Genomic DNA, 12,287 nt, shown 5'->3' on the forward strand with positions numbered 1-12,287 from the left:
CTCTGGATACTGCAAAGGCTTTGGGTCTTGATAAGTGGCAAATAACACTCATGCCACACAAGTACCATGCAATGACTATCTCGAGAAAATCTAACCATCATCCTTGATATTCAACAGTGTTAACCATTAGTGAATAGCCCACTACTAACACCATGAGGGTTTCCAATCACCATAAACTGAACTGGACTAGCCATATAAATGTCATAGCTATGACAGCAGGTCAGAAGCTCAGAATCTTATGTTGCATATCTCAGTTCCCGACCCCCAAAGCCTGCTCCGTCAAGGCACAAGTCAGTAGTATGATGGAATCTTTCCCATTTGCCTGGATGACTACAGCTTCAGCAACACTCAATAAGCTTGATACCATCCAGGACAAAGCAGTCAACTTGATTAACACCACAGGCACAAATGTTCATTCCCTCAATTGCTGATGCTCAATAGCTGCAATTTACAATATTTACTACAAGATGCACTGTTGAAATCCACTAAGGCTCCTTAGACGGCACCTGCCATTATTTATATTTTCAAAGATCTCATTGAGAATTTATGTCATAAAAATTCTCAGCTATCTCTTTTACTGTGTCCTATTATTCATAATGTTTACTTCAAAACATACCTGTAAAGTCAGCAGAGCAGCCTGTACTGCAATTCCTGCTTGGGGCAGCCTCCTTTGAGTACTCTTGTTCACAACAAGACCTGCAGTTCCCAAGGCAACATTCGAGTTGCAGCAAATCCTTTCTGCCCCATTTAAGTGCAACCAATGCATACACATTATTACCTTTGACCTTAATGATTTATGAGGTAAGTCAAACCAATTATTTGTTCTCATCAGCTCCTGCTTTTCTTCAAGGGTCTGTCACTGTAACAAGCCCCAACAGGTAGAATAGGATTGTTAACATGTACTGGAGAGAGCTGAAACAATAAGAACAAAATGGATCAAATTGGTAACCGATCAGCAGACAAATGGTGAATAGTTGGCTACTGCCGTTTGTCCAATTAGAACGTATTTCACGTTTTAACCTGGAACATTTCTAATGATAGCAATGTGAAAGAAATCCCTTGCAATTGAAATGATTCAGTAGCAACTGCTTTGCATTCCAACATTCAGCTTTTAACCTGCTTGTACTGAATTATGTTGAATGATTGTTGACAGGTACCAGATGTGTTTCTCGTCTCTTACCAAAATATTTGGTATGATATGTTCAGTATGACATACCTCTGGCCTCTCATAAGCATGCAATAGACCTTGAACCAAGTCCTGTTAAACAAATGATAAAGCCCAAGCTCCATTTGTTTTAACTATTCCTCTGATCGGTCAAGCGTTTTCTCATTTATCTGAGTAGCAATTATTCAATTTTTAAAAAAATTGTACAAGAACATCTTTCTACTAGTGTATGCCACATTTCTGTCTTGTAGTACATGATAAGTGAAGAATGACAATGGTACTACTGTCTTCAGAATTTGAATTCCCCTGGTGGATTATAAAGAAAATGGGTCTCAGCTCCCTTGGAATCCCCAAAATGATTGGAGGAGGCCTCAAGGTGACACAATTTTCAGTAGGACTGTCACAGCTTGTTAAAATATTCTCAACCAAACTACTGTTTCAATGTGACTAACCTTAAGAAGATCAAAGAATGTAGAAAAGGTTCAAAATCTCACTGTACGAGTCATTGAAAGCACATTGCACTTTATGCTGTTTACATTTGTTTGTACAAATTTTTACTTAAAAATACACTAGGGAAATTATTAGTGAAAACAAAGATCATAGACTCTAACCTTACCATTGTGTAGTTTTAGCTGCTGTGCTTGAAATTTATTTGAGGATTCAAACATTAGACCCAGCCTGTTTGATGATATTTGACAAGGGGTGAGAGCTAGCAGTATTATTTCAGCTACATTTACAACTGTAGGATTATACAGTAAATGCCTACAGCACTGAAAGAGGATATTTGATTCATTGTATCTTTGGTGACTCTTTTGTTACAATCTAAAACTGAGGTCTTCTGGTGCAACGGGTAACATTCCTGAAATGGAAGTGTGGGGTTCATGTCCCACTCTAGGACTTGATATCCAAGGAAAGTGCAATTATAATGTGGCCAAACAGGTTGAATATCAACTTAAAAATCCTTCCAACTTACACCAATAGCAGGCAGTGAGAGTGGGAGAGATTCCTGGCTGGCCATGCTTCATATTACTGTACCATTTAATAATACACTGATATGGCCACACTCATCAAACTGTCTGGACTCCGCAGACTAATTTCAACTTAGCCATATCTCACAACCATGTGAGGGTTTACATAAATTTCAAAATAATCAAAATGAACCAATGACATTGATAAGATTCTCAGTTACAATTACCACACTTTATCAAGGACAAAATAATGCATATCTGGCTGAGGGAGAGGAAACAACAGTGAAGACTGTGAGCAGAAGGAAATGAGAGATACTCTGGCTAGAGGTGGAGCAGGCGGCCTAATATCTAGTGGTCTGTAATGACTCTATCATCCTTATAAATCAGGTGAAGTCACTATGGTATTACCAGACCATAGAGCTGCTCTCTCAAAGAGAACCAATTGGTGCTGGTTTAACCTGAAGGTCACCACACACTTCAGGCAATGGGAGAGATTGAGAAGGAGAGCCCTTCATGGTAACCTCTGTCATTGCAGGATTTGAACACACCCTGTTTGCATCACTCTGCATCACAAAACTAGCTGTCCAGCCAATTAAGCTGACCAACCTGAAAGATGAACAACCATTCCTAATCCCTAATCACCCCAAAAGCTATTGTGACTTCTTATCCCTATATAACCTCATCACATACATCCACCTATAGTGGCCACAGATGGTACACTCTAACCCTTCCAACTTCATCATTGCAGGATTCCAGGAGAATGATCCACCTCTGTCCTGAATGAAGTAGAAGAAATGCAAGAGAAACTAATGCTCTCCAGAGGAAAAGGAGAAAGGTGAGGAAGAATGAACTGCGTTAATGTCTACCACTATTGCACGCACTGGCTCAGATACCAACACCATCACATTTCTTAGAGGAGTTCTGAGGAAGGGTCACCAGACCCAAAACGTTAACTCTGTTTTTTCCTTCACAGATGCTGCCAGACCTGCTGAGCTTTTCCAGCAACTTTGTTTCTGTTCCTGATTTACAGCATCAGCAGTTCTTTCGGTTTTTACATTACTTAGAGGCTTGGTTAGAAGAGAGTTCCTCACAGTGGGACATACTATACATTAGTGGGCTGCAATCACACTGGCTGGAAGTGGTATCCCAGGTTCTATCTTTCCTGGGACAGGGGAGGGTGGGGTGTACATTCCCATAATAGTACTGAAGTAGTGGAGTCAAATGAGGCCCTCATAGGGCAAAGCTTCAGAAGGCAGATATAGATGACCAGCCCAAAGCTTGATGCAATGCAAAGCCTCCTAAAAACTTAGACGCATGTCAAGGGAGATGGATGAGTTCACCTGTATTTTGGTTCATGGCTTGATTCAATGCCTGGAACTCAACCTCTTCAATTCGTAATAGCTGTGTCTGAAGTCTAGTGTGATTAAAAATGTAATATATTTTGGAATTTGGATTGATTTTTAAATAGAAGCAGGTGGATTTTGGGTAGTCCTATGAAATTTTGTTTTCAAAGAGTCAGAAAGTCAATTTGGAACTGTGACCTAAATATTTCAGTTCCTAGGAAGTACATAATTGCAGTAGAGTGCCTGGGAAGAGCCCTGTAATTAAAATGTTGCTATTGTTTTTATAACAGACTGTGTAAATAAATTAAGGCAATTATTTTTGTTTTGACTTCAGAACGGAAGGTTCAAAGGTTTTGTTCAGAAGAACCCAGAGTTCATTTCAGAAGGTAGAACAGTTTCTCCAAATAGAGAATCAATCCAGTCACCTCAGCAAAGATGGTTTTGAATCTGTGAAGCTCCCAAGCCAGGAGAATTTAGATAAAAACCTTCAATTTATTAGGAGTGAGAAAATTTAGGCCATCAGAATTGTGAGAGGTTCATGCCTACAGACTTGCAAAGGAATTGTAAAATTGTCTCCTCAGTTCAAGGAAAAGAAACTGGGAAATGCTATGATTTTCGTTATAAAATTGTCTCCTTAGTTCAAGAAAGAGAAACTGGAAAAAGTTATGATTTTCTTTAAAAAGTGAGAAAGGAGTAATATTTCTCTGGGATCAAATTTTTGTAAAGGATTGTGTTAGAAAACAGGTTGAAACTTTGTATTGATGATTATGTTCAGATCTTTCAAAATCAATTCTTTCTACGTACTTCCAGTTTTATTTATTATTTTGTGTAATAAACTTTATGTTCTATTTTTCAAGATATTCTGTTTTCTTGTGCATGTTTCAACCATTAACCACAACATTAGCCAACTGCAAAAATTAAATGTGAACAATCATTCCAGGTTTCATTCTAGGATCTGGCAAGTCCACTATTACTGTCAGCTAGGATCATAATGCTAAGCTCACTGTTTTCATTTGTTGCAAATTCCATGAAGTGGCAAAATGTTGCAACAGAAGCTCAGGCAGCTGCTACAATGGAGGTCCTGAGCTCCTCAGTTAAAAGGTTAGAGACACATCTTCCACACAATTATTGACCTGGTGGAGCAGAGGTGGTGGCATGTGAACCGTGGAGCAAAATCCCTTTGGTTTCTCTCTATAGATGCCAACACTGCTGATCTTCCCCACCATTCCATCACTGGCCTTGCGATTACACATCAACCAGGCTGTCACCAACTGTTGAAGCCAATGATGAGATGGTGCAACAAAAACCAAAAACGCTGGAAACACTCAGCAGGTCTATGAAGAGTACCTTTGAAGAGAGAAGCTGTGTTAACTGGCTAAATTGAATTCAGCCTGCTGGAGTGGGAATGTTGGTAATGAACAAGGACAGTCAGGCTAAGGAACCAATGACGATTCCCAATATTGGAAAAACTGCCAGCAATTAGAATGGGAGCAGGAACATCCCAACTTGCAAATTCAGCCCACTAGCAACAGGCTGCCAATTAAAGTACCCTGGCACCCTGCTCCAGTGATTCCACTCCTCCCCACTCACCCTGTGATACCAATCCCACCAAGCTCACTGGTGTCTTGGTATAAAATCATAACCGGGTGCTCCGGTTTCCTCCCACAGTCCAAAGATGTGCAGGCTAGGTGGACTGGCCATGCTAAATTGCTCGCAGTGTTCAGGGATGTGTAGATTAGGTGGGTTATAGGGTTATAGGGGTATGGGTCTGGGTGGGATGCTCCAAGGGTTGGTGTGGACTTGTTTGGCCGAAGGGCCTGTTTCCACATTGCAGGCATTCAATAACAACATAAAAACTAACAGCAGGAGTAGAAACTCCTTCAGCCTGATCTGCCATTTGGTATGATTGATAATCTCATCTTGGCCTCATCTCCATTTTCTTGCCTGCTCCCCATAACCCTTGAACACTAAAAATGTGTCTATCTCCTCCTTAAAATTTATCCAGTGTCCTGGCTCCACTGCATTATGAAAATGGTTACTTCCACAGATTCACGGCTCTTTGAGAGAAGTAATTTATCCTCATCTCTATCTTAAATCTGCCATTCCTTAGTGCAAGACTATGACCTCTCATTCTAGATTGCCCCACAAAGGGAAACCATTTGCTCTATGTTTATTTTATTAATCCCATTTAGCATCTTGAAAACCTCAATTAGATCCCCTCTCATTATCTTTAAACTCAAGTGAATATTGGCCTAAACTGCTCAAACTCTCCTCGTTCGACAAGCCTTTCATCTCTGGAATTAATCGAGTGAACTTCTCTGAACTGCTACTAATGCAAATACATCCTTCCTCAAATAACGGTGTAAACTTTATGCAGTACTCCACTTGCAATATAGGAGAGATTTTCCAAATGCACCAAGGATCCGTACCAACAGCAGACACCACTATATCATTTGTTTCAGACTAGAAACACTCTTAGAGTTTAATTACTCTTGATTCAATTGGTCTTGTCCGGTCGATAAGATTCCAAATCAATAGTTTTTATAGTAAAATATTCTCATTTAACTGATTGTTACTATTTATATTTAATCATTGCAGCAATACCCTGATTGCTTTAATGCCTTTCACACCAAAGTACCTCAAAGTACTTCTTTTGATAAATTACTTTCTTCAACTTGTGATTTTTGTGTTGTGTGGTCAAACGTGTTGTAAGTGAACGTTCGCAACAGTCTGGCTTTGAAATTCAGCTGTAATTTTGATGTGGAGAGTTGAGCAGGAGATTTGGTGAAATCCTAAAGAATTGGTAGAAATGGTTGAGAATGGCTGTGTTGTGCATTGTAGGAAGAAGATCAATGCCCTTCTCCATTCTGCTGGGTAAATGCTGCCATCTTTTTCCTTATACACCATACTCATTGCCTCCACCACCGTACCCACCTCCTATCAACGCCCATGCTCTACCACTCTCATTATTGCATGCAACATTTTACCAATATGTTTTCACCCATCACAACTTCAAGACCACTAACCATCTGCGCTGCTTACTCAATCACTCAGGACAACTCCCAACCAGCACTAGAAGTAATGGCTGTGCCACTCACTTTCATCTCCCTTCAAACCTCTCTCTCTCTCTCTCTCTCTCTCTCTGATTCCAGGAGGTTTACAGCCCACAATAGGACAGAAAAAGTCCAGACAGGTGTTGTTCTGCCAACCATTTGATTCTGCGACTCTTACAAGTAGAGGATTCTGACTTTGTCTGCCTTGACCCCTTAACTGCCTCAAATGAAGTCTTGACTCGACTGAGGCCAGCTGACAATTCTGACAAACTTCCTGGCTTAGTGTCTCCACTATGTGACAATGTGAGACAGCACCAATACAAGCCTGATATCTCTGGCTGAGGAGGCAGAGCACAAAATGCAAGGCAATGATGATGTAAGCACCAAGGTAGACGAAGAGCGAATGAGCACTAAATAAAGAACTGCAGCATTGCAAAGATTGATACTGACCACAACATTGAAATGCAGAAATGACCAGTAAATGAATTGGAGGTGTGCCATGAGGGTCCTTAGAGGCTGTCACATGTCAGATGCTAATGTCTGTAGATTTGGGTATGTTTGGATGGTGCCCATGGAGCATGCCCTGGGATGTTGGTGTCCAGTTTCCAACCTAGATGTCTTTCAGAGCAAGCAGTGAGGTGACTCCTTCAGGAACCTGATTTCCTTGTTGAGGGGTTTCCTGACAAATGTCTTGTTTGGTGAGTTTGATATGGTGGGAATCTGAATATTTTTAATAAGGTGAATTGTGACATTAATAAGGTTTTTAACAAGCAATAATGACTATCATTTGGCATCTTGTTGCTGCCTAGCATGAATCTTCCCAAACTGCTTGTAAAACACATAAAAGAATGAGTGAGATGGGCCTTGCTGCCCCATTCTCCCACACATCTCACCGTAATCCACGTCTCTTAAGTACCTATAAGAGTCTACCCATAAGGTATGTTTCTGCTTCCAAAATTTTAAACATGTATAGTATGAAGTCTAATTAAAATATTTGCTTTAAAGCATATATTCAGTGGTTAGTTTATCTTGAGGCATCATGATATTATGGTTACAGAGATAGTAGGAACTGCCGATGCTGGAGAATCTGAGATAACAAGGTGTACAGCTGGATGAACACAGCAGGCCAAGCAGCATCAGGGGAGCAGGAAAGCTGTGGCCTGCTGTGTTCATCCAGCTCTACACCTTGTTATCCCATGATATTATGGTTTACAATTTCTGCCATTAAATAAAAATAATACCAAGAATAAAGGTCAGCCATTAGTCCTTGAAATCTGTTCTGCCAATCAGCCGTGAGCTTATTGAAAGATGAAATTGACTCGAAAGACCAAGTGATCTATTCCGGCTTCTATTTTGTATGCCCTTACATTTTTATGTTTTCATTTTAATTGGCGAAAAATCAGGGTATCGTTTACTCAGAGGTGAAAAATGATATTGTTATCAAATGGACCGATTGAGTAACACATTGTTTACTTTTACTGGTTACTGTCAGGCACTTCCTTGATCATATTACAATTTCCAAATTAAACATTAATTCTCTTATGTCAAGAAAAATGCCCTTTCCATTAATTTCTACAGACTTTGGTGATCTGACAGAGATGGGACTCTATTTTAACAGGACACTGGAGCATGTTTTTGTTTAACCTTTTGTGTTTCTGTTTGAGCTAACGGTTTGTGGTTGTGGAATTCTCTAGACATGGGAAGCTGCTCAAGGTTTCATTGTAAAATACATCAGAGTCCTACTCTTTCCATTCAACAAATGAATTTTGAGATTTTTTTTTAAACAGGTATTTGAATGTTATTCCCCCCTTTCAGTGTTGGTATTAACTACAGCATTAAACTCTTTCATGCTAAAATCAGACGGAATGAATTCTTTGGATCCAATAGCCTACCCCTTTTAATTTAAGGAATATATTAGAACTTAATGAATAGTTTCCCTTCCATGTTTCTAGTTCAAAATTTGTTGGCAACAATGAAATATACCCTGAACTCTCAATAGGATGTTGACTTTGGAAAGGCTTTATGTCTGTTTTGGTAACCATGACTTGTTTGTCATCGAATATAGATTAGAACTAAGTAGGTTCTTAAATGATTGTAACGTAGGAAGTAAAAGAAATAATTGAAGCATATTTTTCAAAAGAAAATCCTTCAAAACTGAGAGAATTATTTTCCTTGTGCCTATTGTCACAATGGGCAGTAGGTTTCCACAACAGGTTTTCACATGTTTTGTGCATACTTTTAATTACAATAAGTGAAAGGAAATGTCTTGTGACAGGGCAAATCTATTACCATGAGCATATTATGCTTGAGTAACTCCTATGAGTATATGACACCCAAAATTAGATGCTTCAAGATAAAGTTGTATACGAGTATGCTAATCACATTCTTTCAAGGGTTAATTTGTGGATTCTCTCTCAATGCAAGTTTTCTCTTTTCAAAGTCCTTCCAGCAGCAAATATGGGCATAAAAAGTGGAGAAATGAAATTAAGAACATAGCAAGGACAAAAAAAGAACTTATAACCTGAAACTTTAACTCTGATTTTTTTCTTCATAGATGCTGCCAGACCTGCTGAGCTTTTCCAGCAATTTCTGCTTTTGTAGTTGAGACCAATTTGCTACTTATTCCTGAAGTTCAATGACGTGCAGTTAAATATAATTTAAACCATTTAAATGTTCAGGTCCAAAAAAAGAGTCATTGGACTCAAAATGTTAAATCTGTTTCTCTCTCCACAAATGTTACCAGACCTGATGCATTTCTTCAGCACTTTCTGTTTTTGGTTCAGATTTCCAGCATCCACTGAATTTTGCTTTAATTTAAATTTTTTCCTGTTTAACATAAAATATTTTAGCCATAACGTCAGTCCCAACCAAATGAAGCTTGGTGTTGTATCATGAATAATCCTGTATTCCAGCCTGTAGTGACTGTAGTGGCCTCATAGAAATATGCATTTCTTGATAAGGGCTGTTAATCTGGTCCAACCAGGGAGCTCTGGCTGACTGGTAAAAACAGGAGTGTCCGAGGTTCTGTTCACTCTGAAAGCCAGCTCTGAGGAAGACAAGTGTCAACTACTATGCACATGCAAATAAACTTGGTGATGGGATACTGGCCTCTGTGGAGTTATTTCACAGCCAATTAATCCATGCCCCTTTGTCTTGTCCCACTCTCTGACCATGTCTGCAGGAATAATTCTGAAATTGTCTCTTGTTGCTTTCAAAATTTTTCTCTGTAAACATCCCCTTTCCTTCCCTCTAATCTTCTTCCCTTCCCTTCCTTGTTAGCAGCACTGACTCTTTCTAAAGTATTGTTTCACATTCACTATTCACTGTCTCCCCTCTCCACTATCACCAAGTTAAATGAGTACAGGCTTTACCAGTGACTCCCAGTGCTCAAGAATGGGTGAGAAAAAATAAATTTTGATACTGTTAATCAAGAATTTATTTTTTTCCCATTTTTCCCAAATCCTTCCATTTGTAAAATCAGAAACTTGAGTCGGCATATGGATTGACAAATATAGGACTCAGATTCATTATTCATGAGTACAGTGAACATTTCCCACCATAATACTCTTTTAATCTGTACATCCTGAATGCACACTGGTGAGTAGTAATGAAATCAAAAAAGTGACAATATTATTTTCCCTAAATGGGAAATTAAAACAATTACAACATTTTCTGGAGTGCTCTGGGCGTATATGTCTAACTCGAGGACTTGAAAATGAAGATAATGAGAAAACAACCTCAAAACTCACTTAAGGATGGGAAAAGAAATCCATTGAGTGTCATTCCTTAAGTATATGCCTCCGACAAGCGTACTTACATGCACTTTGAATAACCCTGATATTTTGCCAATCGTATTGAACTCGGTGAATTCCAAACATTCATCACTCTTTGAGTAAAGGCAGGTTTGAAGTATTTTATTAAATTTATGATCATCATTATCATCATCATCAAATCCCGACAGTATGGAACAGGCCCTTCGGCCCAACAAGTCCACACCTACCAAAGGAGCATCTCACCCAGATCCATCCCCCTAATCTACACATCCCTGAACATTATGGGCAACCTAGCCTGCCTTTCCACCACCAGAGGCCCATAATGTTCCCATCAATGATTCTTCAACCAGGAGAAGGGAGCTGGAGTGAACAGTGAATATACAACAAGCTAGCTCACCAGCCTTTTTCTCTCAAACCAAAATAGGAATAGGTCTAAGAGTAAAGTTGAATGTTTGACTTGAGCTGTATTGTTTTTTTCCCTTACTTTTACCCAAAATGATGATGCAGGACTTTGTAGAGTTAGCCCAGAGACCATTTAGGTTAGCAATAAATTGATGAACATTGTTTTCTTCAGGTGAATTTGGTATCCTGCAGTTACTAGATTGATTGGACATAATATGCATTAAAAATAACTTTTAGGATGTGCGTATATTGCTGGCAAAGCTGAAAACGTATTGTCTGCTTCTAACTGCCTTTAAGCAGATGCTAGTTACCTTCCTTTTGAACTGTAGCAGTCCACGTATATTACATCGGTTATTTTAAGCTTTTGACCTGGCAATAATGAATTGGTTGAGTCTAATCCTTAGAGGCGATACTGGAATGTACCAGTCTTCTGGACAGGCTACACTTTATTGTCCTTATGCTTAGAGCCCTTGTTGCTGTGCAGATGAAAGCAATCTCAGTGATAATGTAGGATTCAGGAGAATAACGTGATGGGCAAGGCTTTCTCAACATTGAAAAGGGATAGGGGCTTTAAAGAGGTACATAATATGTCTATCACAGTTAGATAAAAGAGACCCCTTCCCCTCCTCTATTTCTGAAGAAGGGTCCAGATCCGAAACAGCAGCTTTCCTACTCCTCTGGTGCTGCCTGGCCTGCTGTGTTCATCCAGCTCTACGCCTTGTTATCTCAGACTCCAGCATCGGCAGTTCCTACTATCTCTAGATAAAAGAATGGTTGATGTTCAGGATACACTAGGGGAACAGGACAAACTTAAAGCAGGTATCACTAGGGAATTCTTCATCTAGATCACTCAAAATGATAGTTGAAGTTATGACATTGAACTAAATTAAGAAACAACAAGAGTGTAATGGAAAAGTGTCAAAGTTGATATTCTGGGTTGATAACTGCTAATGAGATGACCGCATGTGGTCACTGATGACAAAAAGAAAATCCAACTATCTTGCAATAATCTTTGTAAAAAAAATTCAGTATCATGCTTTGTATTTTCAGCTGTTTAATTTATGATCTGTAGTATATCCATTTTCATACTCACTGGGGTAGTCTGCCGCAAAGCAAGCCCACTATTCTTGGAATCATTACAAAAGTTTAAGCTTTCAAAAAAATGCACAAATTCCCCAAGCTACCTGATTTTCAGACCCAGGCTGATGGAAACACAAATGACAAATCACACAAATCACATCATTAGATTCTGGGTTCAGGTAAATAGTTAAAATAAGTAAATTCTATGAATTGAAACTCTAAATCCCTTTATAACCACTCCCTCACAAACACACAAACACATGCACACACACACAAATGTAAAAGAGGAATGAAACACATGAGGGGAGTGAAAAATTTAAAAAACACAGTTCTATTTCATAATATCTATTGGTTTGGTTCTTGCTGATCTTAAGGTTTCTCCTTGATCTTCCTTTCTCTGAATACTTCCATGCCATGGCTGATTCATTTATGAAAGCTCTCTGACTTATCCAGTTCAAAGTCACAACTTGCATCATCTGCTGAAGGAAAAATAAGTTGGTTTT

This window comes from Rhincodon typus, chromosome 5, assembly GCF_021869965.1.
Source record: "Rhincodon typus isolate 14 chromosome 5, sRhiTyp1.1, whole genome shotgun sequence".
NCBI classification, from domain to species: domain Eukaryota; kingdom Metazoa; phylum Chordata; class Chondrichthyes; order Orectolobiformes; family Rhincodontidae; genus Rhincodon; species Rhincodon typus.